At 35.5% G+C, this 18,561-nt stretch overlaps 2 long non-coding RNA genes across 2 annotated transcripts; both read left to right on the top strand.

Moving 5' to 3' along the window:
* On the top strand, nucleotides 147–881 carry LOC110268949. Its single transcript, XR_002357732.1, has 2 exons — nucleotides 147–287; nucleotides 406–881. It is a non-coding gene; the product is annotated as an uncharacterized LOC110268949 (long non-coding RNA).
* LOC110268951 lies at nucleotides 2,161–7,457 on the top strand. The gene is made up of 2 exons (XR_002357733.1): nucleotides 2,161–2,593; nucleotides 7,088–7,457. It is a non-coding gene; the product is annotated as an uncharacterized LOC110268951 (long non-coding RNA).

Below are 18,561 nucleotides of genomic sequence, written 5' to 3'. Positions count from 1 at the left end.
AAAACATCTTCATTTAAATAATTAGTTATTTTATTCTAAAAAATATAAAAAAATGAAAAATTGAAACTTAGGGTTTAAAATAATTAAAAAAATCAAAATGAAGCGTGTATCCGGATTCCGCCGTCTTTACTCTCTATATATACTACCTAATCAGGCGCTTTTCCAAAAATATGCACATAGCCTCCTCAGATCCAGATCTAGGGTTTGCAGTTTTGCAATTTATATCAGATTCAAAGCCCAAGATACTATGGGATAAACAACTAGATGTTGAAGGCAAAGATAAGAAGGTATGCGAACCTTAGTTCCGAAGTTCTCCGTCGTTTTTTCTTTTCCTTGTTTTTCTATAAAGCTTATTCATAGGTTTTGTGGTAATATTGATGATGCTGTTTTCTTTTTCATGGCCAGTGTTAAGATCTTAGGACGTGGTGTTAAGATGAAGTATTATTTTGCTGCTGTCTCACTTCTTTCTCAATTGAGCTTAGAGGAAGTTGTTCGTTCCATGGTTACTCTCTGCATCTTGTTCAATTGTTACTCCTGTTTGGTTCAGATGTGTTCTTATCCTTCCGAATCGGGCGAGATTATTGAGATGGGTCGGTGTTTAGTACCATGGTAGAATGAAAGGATTTTGTATTAACGGTGATGTTTGACGAAGCACTGCACTTTCATGACAGGCAATAAAGTTGAAATTTCGACTCTGTCATGGCAAGTTTTAGACCTTGATCAATGGGCTCTAGACCTTGATCAATGGGCTCTATGGAAACATTGAGAATAGTGCGAGTCAATAATTGTATAAACATTGTTCTTAACAATGTTGAAAGAGGTCATAAGCCTATATTTTTGTAAGAATTTATTGTTTAATAAAATAAATAAATTTTTTATGATTTGTATGAATATTAAATTTTTTTTATGCCGAGAACGCCAAAAGCTTTCCAATGTGCAAATAATAGGTTTTGCAGAACTTTCTTGATGAGATGCATGATAATGGTCAAATTCTTGAATTTATGTATTTAAAAGAATAAAGATAAACATGGATTAGTGGTTAAAGATTGGTGGAATTCTCTACCATTTATTTTGGAAATCATTAAATTTTCATTGTCAAAAAATATATATAAGGGAACATCCTAATGGACTTGGACTAATGTGTAAAGGGAACAGTAAAATAAGTTCTTATATTTCGAAAATATGAGTAGTCTATGAAATTTATTATCTTTTGTTGAAAATTTGCATTCATTCACAGAGGCATTTTAAGATAACCGAAAAGTTGTTCCAAAAATGTAACATGCATGAACAAGCAGAGAAGCATCATAGCGGCATCGTGCATGAAAAAGCAGAGGAGCATCTTACCGAATGCATCCAAACAGCCTGGTTAGACTTATATCAGAGTTAATATCAAGAGAATGGAAGTTCACCTTTCGGCATGTATACAGTAAAGGAAATAGGTGTGTGGATTGGCTTGTTAAGAAGAGTCTCAAAGCTCATTATGGATTTCATTTTATACACCAACCCCTACAGAACTAGCTCACATTGTATCTGATGACTGTGGAATGAAAATTTTGATTTTCTAAATTTTGGATTTTTATTTGAAATGATAAAATGTGAGTTTTTATTCTTGAATAATTTTTTTTATATATTTTTTTTATTTTACCTATGAAATAATTAGTAAAAGATTATTATTATTTTCTAAAATAAAATTCAAAATTTAGAGTATTCAAATTTATAGAAGGTTGCTTACTTTTACTCCGAATTTGTTTTGTCACATGCTGTTTAGTTTTGGATGTTAGTCCCGTTTCATTACAAACGAAAAATGAATTTGTGTACTTAAATATTATTTGTTTTAAGAAATATTTTCTTTTGGAAAAAATTTCGCCTATATATACATGTGTGTTAGACGTGACTCAATTTTGCATTTTACACAATTCTAAACATTTTATGGGAGAATCTACTTTGCAATAGTATACTTGCATCTTTATTTTATGTTGCCCTATTTAAATGAAAATGTATTTACATAAATATAATAATTAAAATATAAATATATATTATTTTAATTAATTTAAAAATCAACTTTTATATATTAATAATATACAAAATTTTATACAAATATTTAAAATATATTGTTACCATAGTTTTGAAAACCACACCGGACCAGTCAGCCTGACCAGTCTAACCATGAATCCACAGTAATTATGGTCCAGTTAACCTTTTAAAATCACTGATTAGAAAACTAGTGGTGAGCCGGTTTACTGTCCAATTGGACTGGATTGGGAACCGATCAGTTTGAAGAAAATGGCGTCGTTTTGATTCCTGAATGTCATTACTCGAATCTGTATCACTTCACTACTCACTCCTCCCACTCAAGCCAAGAAGAAACACGGACGCCCCCTTATCCAACTCTAGCCTCTCTTCAAGCCACTGTTGCCGTCTGTCTGTCAAGCTACTGCCGTCATCCGTCCTTCGAGCTATTGCCCCTATGTCTCCAAAGTCCAACCCATACTCTCTTCTTCTGCGAGCTCAGCCCATCCGTCGTCATCGGCTGCTCGTCGTCTGGTCGGCATCATCCTTCACGGTCAATAGTCTGTCGGCGTCGTCTTCGAAGGTTAGTGGCTCAGTGCTCACTTGTTCTTCACTTGTTCTTCGTTTTTTTCCTTTTATGCTCTATTTTTGTCTTTTGAAGGTTTGTGATTTATTGATTTGCTCTGATTCTGCTGTTGCTTATTGATTATTAATTATTTGATAATTGATTATTGATTATTTTGAAGGTTTGTGCTACTGTTGTGGGTTGTGAATTTGTGATTTTAATTTACTTATGGATAGTGAATTTGTGATTTTATTGGAAACGAATTTGTTTGTACTTCTTTTAATTTGCTGCTATTGTGCATTGTAAATTTGATTCTTTTAATTTACTTGTTCTTCGTTTTTTTTTTTCCTTTTTGCTTTGTTTCTATGCTGCTAATGTGGGTTGTGAATTTGTGATTTTATTGAAAATGAATTTGCTTGTTCTTTTAATTTGCTGCTGTTGTGGGTTGTGAATTTGTTATTGTTGAGTTAGTAAACAATAAAATAAAGAAGAAGTATAGAGAGCCAATGGAAGTATCTGTACAATGTGTACAATGGGATTTAGGGATGTTTGATTCAGTAGGATATCAAATATTTATTATTCCTGGTATCCAGATGGTTATTTTGGATAGTATGATTGTATTGTGTTTGAGAAATTAGTAGTATTTTATCGTGGATGTTCATTTTTTAACTCATATTGGGACAAATAAATAGCCCATTGTACACATTGTACAAATACTCCATTGTCTTTCTAGCGGGATTCTAAAATAAATGATGATGACAAATATTATATTTGGTTGAGTTAAAAGTCCAATTTGTGTTTGATCCATGTGTTAGTATAGCAGGCCCAAAAATCATTTGTACAACCCAAATAATAGAACTAAGAGTCTGAATCGTAACTACTTGGACCTAGCTCATAGTCCATCCCATTGCCTTCATGAAAGAAAAAGAATCTTGTTGCTGGTAGAGCTTTGTTAATTCGGGTAAAGTACAGAGAAAAAAAGGGAGTTCATCTTTTGATCAAACATCAAAGAAGAAAGAAGGAAAAGCAAAACTTTGAAGGTAATGTCAAATCAATGGAGCCAAAATTAAAATGATTAAATCAAAGATGAACTCCATTAACATGCAAGTCAATTAATTGTTGAATTCACTTTTCCTTTTCACATGCATTTTGGATAACACGAAGAAAGTGGAGGCTACTTTTTTCTGTTGTAAATCAATTGTTGATATTGAAATTTGGGACCAAAGCACAAGATTAGGATTTGGATTTCGCAAATTGATCATTGAGGAACCAAAATTAATGAAGCTGCTACTGCTCATCTCTCTTCTGTGCTGCTTAACTTTGATCTTGGTCCCTGATTTTCTGGTTTTATTTAAGAAAAGAAGGGGAAAACTTCAGCTGGTTCAATAATCAATTTGTTGACTCAGTTCAGTAAACTCTAGCCTTAGCAATCTTACTCCATACAAAAAGAAAAAATTAACTTTAATTTGCTCAAGGAGAGAACCCAATTCTGATTTCAGAGAATCCTCACAACTCAAAGTTTGAAGTCTTGAAAGCATTGCACCTACACTATAAGGAGCATTCTGCTAAGATGAAAAGCTACACTTGAGAACTCAGAAACGGGGGTTAAACTTATAGCTTTTGAGCTGTTCTACATCATCTCCTTCATGATTTATCATTGAATATTCAATTTCTTTGTTTTACTTCAATGAAAAAGGCATATATGTGAGGCATAAAGAAAAAGCTATTGAGAGAAAAGGTAAAGAGAGGTAACTTGGATAGAAAAGCCAAAATTTATGTCATATCTCTTTTGATTGCATTTTTATTTTGTATCTTATATCTGAGAGGTGTTCCTTGCTAAGTTGGGTGAGTACTTAGTATGTTGTGGGTTTAGGGAGTGAACCTAGCCAAGTCAAGTTTAGGTAGAAGTTAGATTTTGTCCCTGATAGGATTAGATTGAATCCTTGGGTATTGGTGAATGTAAAATTTAAAAGATAGTGAAAATTTTCATCTCTATTCTAGCTAAGACTGGATGTAGGCTAGATGTAAACCCCGTTACATTAGTAAATAATTAGTCAATAAATTAATTTTTAATAAAGAAAATTAGAAATGTGAATATTATATTAAATTAGGATAGAGCTCATCGAAACGAGAATTTTGACACTAATTTCAAAGAATTCGGCCCAAGATTGGACCGAACAGGCTAAACCGGTTGAACCGAGCCCAAACCGGACCCGTGTGCCCAACCGGCCCAACCTTTAAATGAACCGAAGCTAATCTTCTTCCTCCCCATTCAGCAAAGAACACTGAATACAGTAGGGAAGGGGAGAAGAAGATTTACCCTTACGTTGATTTCAAACCCACGTATCTCCTCCGTCCGAGCTCCGATCGCCGCACATTTTGCGGCCGCGCGACCACCGTGTCGAGCTCTATGATTCTACCAGAACAATTTTATAGGTAACTTCATTTATTACTCTCAGTCACTTCTTTCCCCAATTTTCAAAAATTAAGTGGAGGTATTGAATTTCTTTATTCTTTGATATTTTAGGATCCAATTAGCTTGAGGAAAACGTTCACTCTTGCTTATATGAAGCTTGGGTAAGGTGAGGATACTATAAATCCTATTTAATTTACTGAATTTATGCTTTGGATATTAAATTGGGTATATATGTGTTATGAATGTGTATTAGGTTGTGAATAAATAATTAGAGCTTGAAATTGTGGATATTGGAACTTAGAGGAAGCTGAACACTAGTGTTTTGTTGAAGTTTTTGGGGCTGTGTTTGTTTTAATAAGTTGCCTTGATCACTACGAGGAAACTGGCGAAGGTATGGTTTAGGTCTCGTGCATTTAATGTATAATGTTCTGTGAAAACTTAGGTTAGATGACCATAGGATAAGCTGGAACGCACGGAAATATACAATGCTTAGTATCATTGATATTTATGATGTGATTTGGTTATGTGATGGATATTGTTGTTATATTGATGTTAGTATGGAACATGGTTGAGTTGGTGATTACATGATTACATACATATTGAATGAGAGTATGATGGAGTTGTTGAAATGTGAGATTGTGTAATGTTAATGAATGATGGTTGATAAAATGGTGTAGAGTTTTGTTGCTGGCATATTGTGTTGATATTGGCAGGTTTGGTGATGAATAGAATGGAGATTTTGAATGAAAATAAAGTTTAAGAAGTTTTGCAAAATTTGGTTTTGGGCCAAACTTCGACGAGCTATAACTTGGCTTCCGGACCCTCAATTTGTTTCCAACTTGTTTTAAATGAAAATTGAGTTCGTGAAGTTTATGCCGTTCAAAGAACAGATGAAAAACAATTTAAAATGATTAAATTATGTGCGTCGGAAGTTTGATTAGAAATTATGTAATCCTATAGCTCTCTGCCTAATCAGGTTTTTGGAAAAACATACGTCCACGCGTACGCGTGGCATGAAATTTTTAACTGTGCGTATGCGAGTAGCCCTATACGTACGCGTAATGGACCAGCATGCATGTCCACGCGTACACATAGCCCACGCATACGCGTGACATGAAGTATTCACTTACGCATACGCATGACAAGAGGATGTGCGCACGAGCTGCCTTTTACACTCCCACGCGTACGTGTGGCCCTTATTTCAGCAAACATGATTTTTCTGAGTTTTAAACCCTATTTCAAACTTTTAAACCTCTATTTTCATTCTTCTAGTCATAAATAATAGTATTAAGTTTGATAATTAAGTGAAGTTAAGAAATGTGGATAACTTGGAGGTGAAGTAAAGCTGAAAAAGGTGATGAATTGACTATGAAATGTTATGAATGATTACGTATGATACTTGGCTTGAATAATCAAATGATCTGAGATACGAGATTCCCTGGGTAAAGTACCGTGGCTTGCCACCACGTGTACCAAGTTGAAAACTCGATACTCTTTTGACCCTACGACGTAAGGGTGACCGGGCACTTATAAATTTCCGGGAATGTTAATCCCCATTGAGCAATATTGCTTATTTGAGAAAAAGCTATGCATAGACTCTTGGGGATGCACGTCGGGGGACAGTCCAATGGTTTAGCAAACCGAACTTGTCGGGTTGGCTTGATAACCGACAGATGAGACTCATCAGCCATAGGACAGGCATGCATCAAGTGTATATTACTTGAATTACTTGTTTGTGCATTAGCTGGGTGTGCCTAAGTGTATTTGCTATGTTAAATGTATATTTGCTACCTGCAGTACTTGTAACCTTCTTGTGTTTGCCTTTATCTGCTTATTTGTCCGTGATATGTTGTCGGAGATGGAGGTATGGAGGAAAGGCGGTAAGACTAGATTTAAGATTAAGTTAAGTTAGGCTTAGATACTCTTAGAAAACCACCTTTTATGGCTTCTGTTTAATACTTTAAGCTTAGTAATCTGAGTGTCGGTGTTCTAGGATTGTCTCTGATATTCCCAGGACCATATATCTTATATGTGTGGCACATTTACCATGCTGAGAACCTCTGGTTCTCACCCCATACTATGTTGTTATTTTTCAGATGCAGGTCAAGAGGCACCTCATTAGGTGTCTGGACTTCTGAAGCGAAGTGGTTATCGGGTTATTTTGTTGTACGGTTATGTATATATACGTACTTAGTTTTCTTTCCGCATGACTTGATCCTTTTGACCCTTTTAGAGGCTTATGGAGAGACAGGATTTTATTTATGTAAATTTGGGTTTTGGATATGTATATATATGTGTACTTATTCTCCGGCCAGCCTTGACTTCGCGAGCTAAGTTAGGAGCTTGTTATTTTGTACCTTTGGCCCTCTATTCTTACTTTTGTTACCTTATAGCTGATAGCTATAGTTTTCTTAGTAGCAAGTTAACTCGTTTTCTGAGCATTGCATTTTTATTTCGCGATTTTTATTTCTTCTGTTCTTCAAGACTCCTAGTTTATTATATCATTTCTGCTACTATATGTACACTTTTTTATTTTAGAGGTCGTAATACCACATCACCTCTGTTTTACGGCTTAAGCGTAAAGTTCTGTGTGGTAGGGTGTTACACTACATTGCATAAGGTAGCTGAACCAAGATACATGGTTGTGCCTTTTTTTCCTCCCTGCTCTATTTCTATTTTCGTTCGTTATGAGACAAAATAAAATTGTCTCCTACATAATCAATCTCGCAGTCTGAACAGAAGCACAGTTTCATTTTCTGGTTTCAGGATTAATTGATCAAATTTAAAAGAAGGTCATAGATTCAACTCTCATTCTCTAGGCCATAAAGAACCTTCAGTTATTTTAATTTACTTCTTGTGGATTGTGAATTTGTGATTTTATTGAAAATGAATTTGCCTGTTCTTTTTTTTAATTTGCTGCTGTTGTAGGTTGTGAATTTGAATCCTATTAATTTACTTGTTCTTTTTTTTCTTTTTATGCTCTATTTCTGTGCTACTAGTTCTGTTGCGGGTTGTGAATTTGCTGCACCTTTTGATTCTTCTCTCAAGAGGATGAAAATGAAGGTGAAGATGATCCCAACACAGTAAATTTGTAATAAATTTCTACATATTTTGATGATCAATGTCAAATTTTTATGTTAGCATTTTATATTTGGATAATTTTTTGTTATTTAACTTTTATGTTTATATTTTTTTTAAAGATCTTAAGATTTTGGTTGATGATATTTCATATAATGCTTTAAATTTAAAAATTATTTTAAAGTTTATATTAAACTATAATTATGTTTTTGAGTGTTTATTTATAATTTATTTTAATATAAAACAATTTTTTTGATTGGACCACAGTTGGACCAATAAACTAATGAACAAGTGACTAGAATGGTTCGATAATTGATTCGGTTTTTAGAACCTTGATTGTCAGATTAATAAAATTAATTAATTTTTATACCATTATTTTTAGATAAAAACATCTCCATTCTAATAATTACTTATTTTATTCTCAAAAATATTTAAAAAAAAAAAGAAAATTTGAAACTTACGGTTAAAAAAATAAAAAAAAAAGTTGAAGCCTGTGTCCGTTGCCTTTGCATATAGTAGAGGAAGAATTTTAAGTGTACTAGGTACATTGGAGTTTTAATTAACAGTATAACACTCAAGTCCTGGAGTTCTCTTTTCTCCTCTGCGGCGCTCTACCAAAAATATAGACTAAGTATCCTTAGAACTATATCAAGGGTTTGTAATTTGTATCAAGTTCAAGGTACAAAATATTATGATATCAACATCAGGATATTGAAGGCAAAGATAAGGTATGCGAACCTTAGTTCTAAAATTCTCCTTCGTTTTTTGTTTTCCTTGTTTTTCAATAAAACTTCTTTATTGGTTTTGTGGTTATATGATGATGCTGTTAGTGCTACAGATTGTAAGGTTGAACTAATCTGAGTGAGTTTTATTGAGTAGTATTAGACATGAAGTGTAACAGTAATTTAGAACGTAAATTCAATGTAACAGTGACAGAGTCTCATACAATGAAAGAAAAGAACTGTAGAATGAAATATTGATGAATTATGAGAATTACAAAGGTTTAGCCACAAAATGAGCACCTGGACAAGAAGAAGGAGAGAGAAGTTAGACTAGAGAAAGGGAAGAATTTGAGAAGAAGGGAGAACAGATAAGGAATTTTAGAAGGAAATGAGATTACCATTGCCTAGCTACCACGCAAAGTCATCCAGGGTTCTATTAAAGACCCTTCCCCTCATGCTTCTCTTGATTTCTTGAATTGAAGGATCGTTTGATAGCTGTCTATTTCCAATAACCAACTTTTTCCTCTCACTTGTTGGTGCTAATTCTGCATGACCTTCATTCACATACTGTTTTTTATTTTTATTCCTTACATTACTCCTCCCATTAACTCAACCTTGCGCTCAAGGTTGAGATGTGGGTAAGCCTTCTGAAACTGGTAAGCATTTTTCTAGGTCGTATCCGCCCCAAAAGTCAGTCCCTATTGCACCTATAATTGAGGCACTTTCTGTCCATCTTGTAATATAGTTCTTTGCCCCACCACCTTGTATGGTTCCAGGATTGGGCCCAACTCGATGGTTTGAAGAGGAAGAGGGAAGTAGTGTTTATCATGCTCCTCGCAAAATTTCTTGAGAGTGAAAATATGAAAAACATTGTGGATCTTAGCTTCTGCAAGAAGGGCCAACCGATAAACAACCACGCTAAGTTTTTTGTCAATCCTAAAGGGTCCAAAATAAGAAAAACATTGTGGAATTAGTTTTTTTTATAACGCATGCCAAGTTTCTGGTTCTTCCTTAAGGCAACTAAATGCTGCCGATAAGGTTGTAACTTCACAAAGACCTAGTCGCTGACCTCAAACTCCACATGTCTTCTGGTTCTATTAGTGAAATGCTTCATATACTGCTGCGATCTGGATAGATTGGCCTTGAGCTGCTCTAAGAGCTGATCCCTTATTATCAACATCTCTTGTAGGGAAGCTTCATCTTCTTGGCACCATTCATATTTAACCAGCGAAGGAGACTCCCTGCCATATAAGGTCTTATAAGGAGACATTTTAATACTTCTATGGGCAACGTCTTATTAAGCAACTCACTTTGACCATCGGTTTCTAGATGGTATACCAAACTCATGGCCAAGTTTGTACCTTGTAGCTAGAATAATTGTTGCCAAAATTTACTCACAAACACCTTGTCCCTATCAGAGACAATTGATCTCGGAAAGCCATGAAGTTTCACGACATTTTTAATAAATGCGTCAGCCACCGATTTGCTGTTAAAGTCGTGTTTGAGCGCAATAAAGTGTGCAAACTTCGTGAGTCTGTCGATGACAACCATGATCACTGAATAACCATTAACTAGAGGCATGGCAGTTATAAAGTCCATGCATATATCCTCCCATACCTGAGACAGAATGGGTAGAGGTTGCAGGAGATCGGCTGGTGATTTTGTTTCCATCTTGGCCTGTTGGTAAGTGCCACACGAAAGGACATAGCGTCGAATGTCCCGCTGTATATTAGGCCAATAAAAATGGGAATAAATCCTCTCCACTATCTTCGTGAGTCCCAAGTGCCCACCAACGCTACTATCATGATATTCATGCAAAATGAGTTTAATTAAAGTACTATACGTAAGAATCACAATACGCCCTTGCCATAATAGCAAGTCATTCCTACAAGTATAGTTCAAATCATCATTGGTATTGTTGCTACAGCATTATAGGATGTCCTTCAATGTAGAATCCTTTTCAATATCACCCTTTAAGGTTTGAACCCATTCTAATTTAGGACCTGACCAAGCTGCCATGAAACATCGGGACAAGGCATCGGCTAGTACATTTTCAGCTCCCGATGATATTGAATTTTGAAGTCATAGCCCAACAATTTGTGTAGCCATTTGTGCTGCTCTGACGTGTGAAGATTCTACTCCAATAAGGCCTTAAGACTCTGTTGATCAATGCGAATAATGAATTTTTTTCCAAGGAGGTAGTGTCTAAATTTTGCAATGGCTTCAGTAATAGCATGAAATTCTCGAATATATGCCAACTGCCGCACTATAGCGGGAGCCAATTTCTTAGAAAAATATACAATGGGGTGCCTGCCTTGTGTTAAAACTGCTCCTATACCAATACCTGAAGCATCCGTTTCCACTTCAAAGGGAAGTGCAAAGTTAGGCAAGGCAAGCACAGGTTGGGATGTGATTGCAGACTTGAGTTGGTTGAAAGCCAATTCAGCTTTGTCATTCCAATTGAAGGCATCTTTTGATAGTAAATCCGTGAGTGGAGAAGCTATGGCTGCATACCCTTTAATAAATGATGTGTGGGCATCTTATACCCTTTTTCATAGCATTTTCTAGTTGTTTTTAGCTAGTTTTTAAGTTTTACTGTATTTTAGTGCAAAATTCATCTTTGGATGCTACTTTGAGTTTTTGTGTTATTTTTATAATTTCAGGTAAATTTTGGGTAAATTTGGCAGAATCTTGATCAAAGACAAAGAAAGGATAGAAGATGCTATCAATCCTGACCTCCTTGCACTCCAATGAGAATAACTTCAGCTACAAAGGTCCAATTGACGCGGTCTTAATGGCATTAGAAATATAACTTTCAGAGCTTTCCAACAATATATGATAGTTTATACTTTTTTTCCAGAATCACTGCCAAATCTGGTGCTAAACGTCCAAGCCTAGCGTTTAGCGCCCAAGAAGGAGGAACTCTTGGCGCTGAACGCCCAAAACTGGCGTTCAACGCCAGCCAAGGAGTAGAAACCAGTAAGCTCACCCCCCAATGGGCATTCAATGACCATTTCAGCGCTGAACACCAGGCAAAACCGAAGCACATAACCAAGTGGGCCCCAAAGTGGATTTTAGCACTCCTTAGCTGATTTTATCTTATCCTTGTAACTTTTAAATTTAAATTAACATCTTTTAGGTTTAGTATTTACTATTTAAAGAGGAGATCACTTAGGTTTGAACACATTATTATTACTTCAGATCTTCTTCTCTGTTTTCTCTGTAAGTCATGAGCTACTAAACCTCCTGGTTAAGGTTAGGAGCTCTGTTTAGTCCTATGGATTAATATTATTACTTTTTTATTTTAATATATATGTTTGATTCCATTCTAAGGTGTGACTTGTTCTTCATACTAATGAAACTGGGTGGAATGAAAGTATGACCCTTTTTCTACATGAGTTCTGGTGATGCTTGACAAAGATCATTCGAACTACAACTTGAGAACACACCTCCTAGACGGCTAATCCACAACTCGTTGGGACATGGGAACATTTGTTCAGCTGGGATCTGCGGTGATTAGGGCTTTTGTGGTATAAACTAGAATACTGAGCTTCATACTTTGATTCAAAAGAAATCGACCTTGTCTATGGCATTTTAATAGGATCAGAGGAGATTAATCACTAAGAGATTACGGTTAATCATTTACAGTTTTCCATGGAATGAATCATTCATTGTTAAAATAATTAGTATAAAGTATTAATTCAGAAAGATAAATATCTCCGAGACCTTAACTGCTTCCATATATTATCTCTTCATCGATCTTTAATTTCTTTTCTGTACTTTTTGATTTATGCGCCTACAACAACAACTCCCTTTGCTTTTTGCCTGACTAAGTCTAGCAAGATAACTATTACTTGCTCAATCCAACAATCCTCGTGGGATTAATCCTCATTCACCTAAGGTATTACTTGGACGACCCGGTGCACTTGCTGGTGAAGTTGTGCGAGTTCTAATTTCATGCACCAATAAACCACCTATAATACCCTGTCAAGCCCAAAAAACCCCTAAGCTGCTTGAGGTTTTGTGGTTGTTTCCAATCCATCACAGCCTAAACCTTTGCTTTATCCATGTGGACACCATTAGCTAAGATTGTGTGACCCACATAGTCAACCTCGGGCACACCAAAAAGGCACTTAGTGAACTTAGCATATATGGTCTCTTGTTGCAGTAGCTTAAGGACAACCTCCAAATAATTCAAGTGATGCTGCCAGGAAAGACTATATAATAGAATATCATCAAAGAAGACTAGGACAAACTTCCTTAAATATGGTCGAAATACATCATTCATCAAGCTTTGGAAGGTGGCCGGCGCATTAGTCAAGTCGAAAGGCATCACAAGCCATTCATAGTGACCTTGGTGCATGTGAAACACCATCTTAAATCCGTCCTCCGATTTAACAAGATTTTGTGATACTCGGATCGAAGGTCTAATTTCGAAAAAACAGTTGCGCTAAATAGTTTATCGAGTAGTTCATCAACTGTCGGAATAGAAAAACTATCCTTCACTATAATTTTGTTTAAGGCCCTATAATCAGTGCAAAAATGCCAAGTCCCATCTTTCTTCTTAGCTAACAAAATAGGGGAGGAAAATGGGCTTTTACTAAGTTGGATAATACCTTCATGAAGCATTTGCTGGACCATGACTTCAATATATTCCTTCTAGCTATGCAGATATCTATACGACCGGACTATGCGGATATCTATACAACCGAACTTTCACAGGTTCAGCTCCCTAGATGAGAGGATTGCTGTGATCCTGAGCTTGTTGTGGGGGTAGGCCAATTAGTTGATCAAACACCGTCACATATTTATGAAGCAATAACATCAGTGCAGGATCCATGTTCCTAGACAGCTCTAAAGAAGTGATAGGCTTGTTGTCGGTTTTGTGGATTTGAAGAGTGAAGGCTTCGACTATAGAATCAGTATGAGTAAATCTTCTAATATGGTGAAATTGTGCTTGTGTTGGAGCTAGGATATGGGCGCCACGAATAGTGACAAATTTGCCTTGATGCAGAATTGGCAGAAAAGAACTGTCATAATCAACAATGTGGGTCTTGAGGGTTTCAAGCCAAGTAGTGCCAATTACCATATCACCACCCACTAGATGAAGGACATACACCTCGAAAATTGTTAATTTGCAGCCCTGTATGTGAATATCTATCTTGGAAATGCATCCTTCCATTATGAGAATGTCAAAGTCCCCTACAACAACTTTGATTCCAGGACAAGGTTTAACTGGAAGGTTTAAAAACTTTGCAATCCTTGGTTGAATGAAGTTGTCCGCATTACCCCCATTAATAAGAACTTGCACCTCCAACCCATTTAGCATAGCTTTGAGTCGAATGGTGGAAGATCCCTTAGTGCCATGCATGGCAGTGTATGAAAGATGATGCGCCACTACGTCCTGCTCCAATTGCTCTAAACTGGCACTCTCGGATTGGGCATGCTCTCTGGGGTCGTCTAATGCAGGTTCATCTTCTCTCTCCAATTGGAGCAACAACAAGTGTTTGTTAGCACATTTATGCGATGCCAAAATTTTTTTGTCGCACCAAAAACAAAGGCCCTTTTCTCGACGATTCTGGATTTCGGATGAGGAAATTCGCTTGACGAGATTCTTGGAATTCCTGGTGGAAGGCCGCTGGTTAGGGGTGGGTAAGAGTGGAGGAAGGCTATTACGGTGTGTTGGGGATTTGGGAAGCTTGTGAAGCACGAAAATTGTTATGGCCGTAGGTCGTGTAAGGTACGGTGGCAAATTTGTCCTCATAGAGCCAGCGAGTGTGCCGCCCCGCATTAGAGATGGCAGACATTGTGCCTTCACCTCCCGGCGAATATCAAGCCGAAGACCACTCACGAAGCAATCCCGCAAGGCCTCATGCGGTTCAAGATTGGTGCGATTGGCTAAGGCCACAAACTCTGCATAATAATCTCCCACAGAACCTTGTTGGTGTAACTTAAACAACAACTCTCTTGGGGATTTAAACAAGGAAGGACCAAACTCAAGTTCAATGTCGCATTTTAGTTATGCCCATGATCGAAAAGGAGCAGAGCGTTGCGACATTTGGTACCATGGAAGGACCATACATGTCATATGGATTGCAGCAATTGCGAGTTGTTCCTCTTCTGGGACTCGAAAGAACTCAAAATACTGATTGAGAGAAAAAAATCCAACTAAGAGCATCGGAACCATCAAACTTAGGTAGATCAAAGTTCACCCTTCGAAGATGAGGACCATTGCGTGTGAAAGTATCGTAGCCTGAGTTCGAACCATGCCGGGAATCACGGGAAGGGGAGCGATCACGAAGACGCTTGTTGAGAAGCTGAGCAAGAGAAGACTAGATCGAATTAGTCTTGAGATCCGTTGCCTCGGAAGCTCGAGCTCGCTCCGTTCTATTCTCCTCGAAGACCGTCTCAATCATCTGGTACAATCGCTTAATATTTGCTTCCATCCCTTTCATCCGGATGTTATCGGCCATTGCCATGGCCAATGAAAGCACCAATGTAAGGTTGAACTAATCTGATGGAGTTTTATTGAGTAGTATTAAACATGAAGTGCAGCGGTAATTTAGAAAGCGAATTCAATGTAACAGTGACAGAGTCTCATACAATAAAAGAAAAGAACCATAAAATGAAATATCGATGAATGATGAAAATCGCCAAGGTTTAGCCACACAATGAGCACCTAGACAAGAAGAAGGAGAGAGAAGTTAGACTAGAGAGAGGGAAGAATTTGAGAAGAAGGGAGAACAAAGAAGGAATTTCAGAAGGAAATGAGATTATCACTGCCTAGCTACCACGCAAAGTCGTCCAGGATTCTATTAATGACCCTCCCCCTCGTGCTTCTCCTGATTTCTTGAATTGAAGGATCGTTTGACAGCTGTCCATTTTCAATAACCAACTTTTCTTTCTCACTCGTTGGTGCTGATTTTGCATGACCTTCATTCACGTACTGTTTTTTATTTTTATTCCTTACTCAGATCTTAGAACGTGATATTAAATGAAGCATTACTCTACTGTTTCGCTTGTTTCTCAATTCAGCTTCGAGGAAATTGTGCGTTTTATGGTTACTCTCTGCATTTTGTTCAATCGTTACACCTGTTTGGTTCAGATGTGTTCTTATCCTTCAGACTTGGGCAATATTATCGAGATAAACCATGTGTTTAGTAGCATGGTAGAACATTTGTTTCAAATGATTTTGTATTGGTGATGTGTGACTTTCAATGACAAGCAAAAATGTTGAAATTTTAATTCGGTAACAGTAGTTTTCTGACCTTGATCAATGAGTTCTATGGAGCAATGAGGTTAAGAGTTGCTATTAAGTTGATGCAAAAGTTGGAGAAACAATCAATTAATTCTATTATGAATATATTTTTTAAAATAATAGAAAATTAAATTTAGGATTTAAAATTAAAGGTTTTAGAACTTAAAATTAAATGAATAGTGATTTAAAATTTAAGGTTTTAAAATAGAAATTTAGATTTCTCCCGATATTATTACTTTAAAATAAAATAATGGTGGGAGTCAATTAGAAGAAGTTTCTAATGTAAATTATATGAATGTTATTTACATAAATGAAAGAGGTCATAAGTCTAAAATTGTAATGATTTGTTGTTTAATAAAACAAGAAAATTTCATATGATTCATAAATGCCAATTTTTTTCTGTCGAAAAAGCTACAAAAAATTTCCAATGTGCAAATTATAGATTTTGCAAAATATTCTTGATGAGATGCATGATAATAGTTAAATTCTTGAATTTATGCATTTGCAAGAATAAAACTAAGCATGTATTAGTGGTTAAAGATTGAACTAAAATGAATAGATAAAAAAAATTTCTCATAATAATGCTATGACTTGATAATTCTATCTTACTTCCTTCATATTTTTCAAAAAAATATTCATTTTTCATACAAGAAATTCTTTGTACAGAAACAAAGACAATTTATAATAAAAAATCATTAAATTCGAAGTTGTTGATAACAGGAGAAAATAATGGAAGATAAAGAATTATGTAATCTACATGCAATCTAAAATTCAAATTTAATTGGATTAAATTAAGGAGATTTATTTTATAAAATATGTTATTATCTTAAAATTTTTTATGATTTTATATGCTTATATATCTCAGTTTATTTATTCAATAAGTTCATTCAATATATACCGTTCTAAATACTTTTAATTGAACTATAATTAAAAATAAATTTTATTGTAATGGAGGATTTTTTCTAATAACTACCAAATATATTATATATGAAGAAGTTTTTTTGAAAAAATATGAAGAAAGCAAGAGAGAATCATCAAGATATAGTGTTTTAGAAATTTTTAATGTCTCTTGAATTTTCGTTATATTTGTTTTTTTATTTTTTGAATTTTTTAGAAATGATTAATAAATATGTGATTTGAAAAAAAATAAATTACAAAATAAAATTTTTTAAATATTTTTTATAAATTACAAAAAAAATTATACTATAATTAATTTTAAGGGATTAAATTAGATTTCAAATTAATACAATATACTCTAATTTTATTAAAATTACCAAACTCTAATTTTATCCGAAATTCTCAAATCCAACCCTAACTCTAACTAAACAAAACCCTAATTTTACCCTAACCTTCACCGCCACTCATCCCAGCCCTAAACCCTCACATTTGCCCTCCTTATTGCCGCCATTCACAAACCCACACCCGCAGTCAGATTTAGGCTTTGTTTGGATATAAGAAGGAAAATGAAAGGAAAGAAAATAAGAGGAAAAAAAATGAAAGGAAAGAAAATAGAAAGAAAAGTAGAGTTATTTATATATTGTTTGGATTAAGAGAAAATGGATAGAAAGAAAATAGAGAGAAAATTTTCTTTTGTTTGGTTTGAAAGAAAAGTGAGAAGAAAGAAAATTTTCTTTTGTTAGAATAAAATTACATTAATATCCTTACTTATATTATATATAAATTATAATTTATTAATTTTACAAGTAAATAATTTTACAAGTAAATAATTATTTATAAATTATATTATTAATCTCTTTAATTATATTTAAGAAAAAAAATAAAATTTGATAGTGCTGTAAAATTAAGAAGAGCACAAGAGATAATTTTTAAATGTAAAAAAAAATAAAATAAAATATTTTGATCTTTTTATTAAATAGAGGGTAAATTTGTAATTATATCACTATTTTCTCTTTCTTGTTAGTTTTCATCTCCCAGCCAAGAGAAAATTTTTTCGTGGACCCCATTCCACTTTTTTCTTTTCCTCTTCATTTTCTTTGATAAACCAAACAATGGAAAACTTGACTTTCCACCCGTTTTCTTTCCCTGTATTTTCCTTTCCCTGTATTTTCCTTTCCCTTATTTTCGTTTGAACCAAACACTGTGTTAGTGGAACAGAAAGAAAGAAAGGGAAAGGGAGAAAGAGAGAGAACCAGTGGAGGAAAAGAGAGGGGAGGAAGTCGCCGGCTGAGCTTGCTGCCTCATTGTCACCACTGCCAAGCCGCCGACGCTGACGAAAAGGAGAGAAGGGGATGCCGTTGAGCAAACCGTGTAAGAGAGGGAGCTGCCTCCACATGTCACCATCATCAAGTCCGAGGCGGAGAGGAGGAGCGCGAGCAGGAGGAAGAAGCCGTCGCCGTTCATGCTCCGTCGTTGCTGCCGTTCGTGAACCAGACACCGCGCCATTAGAAGCTCCTGTCGCCACCGAGGATTCCATCACTGTCAGATCCATCGCGTTGACGTTGAGGGGCTTCGAAGGGGGAGAAGAAGCTGCCAGTCGCCGTCGTCGGACGGG

Source organism: Arachis ipaensis, chromosome B02 (assembly GCF_000816755.2).
Source record: "Arachis ipaensis cultivar K30076 chromosome B02, Araip1.1, whole genome shotgun sequence".
NCBI classification, from domain to species: Eukaryota; Viridiplantae; Streptophyta; class Magnoliopsida; order Fabales; family Fabaceae; genus Arachis; species Arachis ipaensis.
The sequence above is the reverse complement of the archived record's forward strand: the minus strand, read 5'-3'. Positions and strand labels throughout refer to the sequence as shown.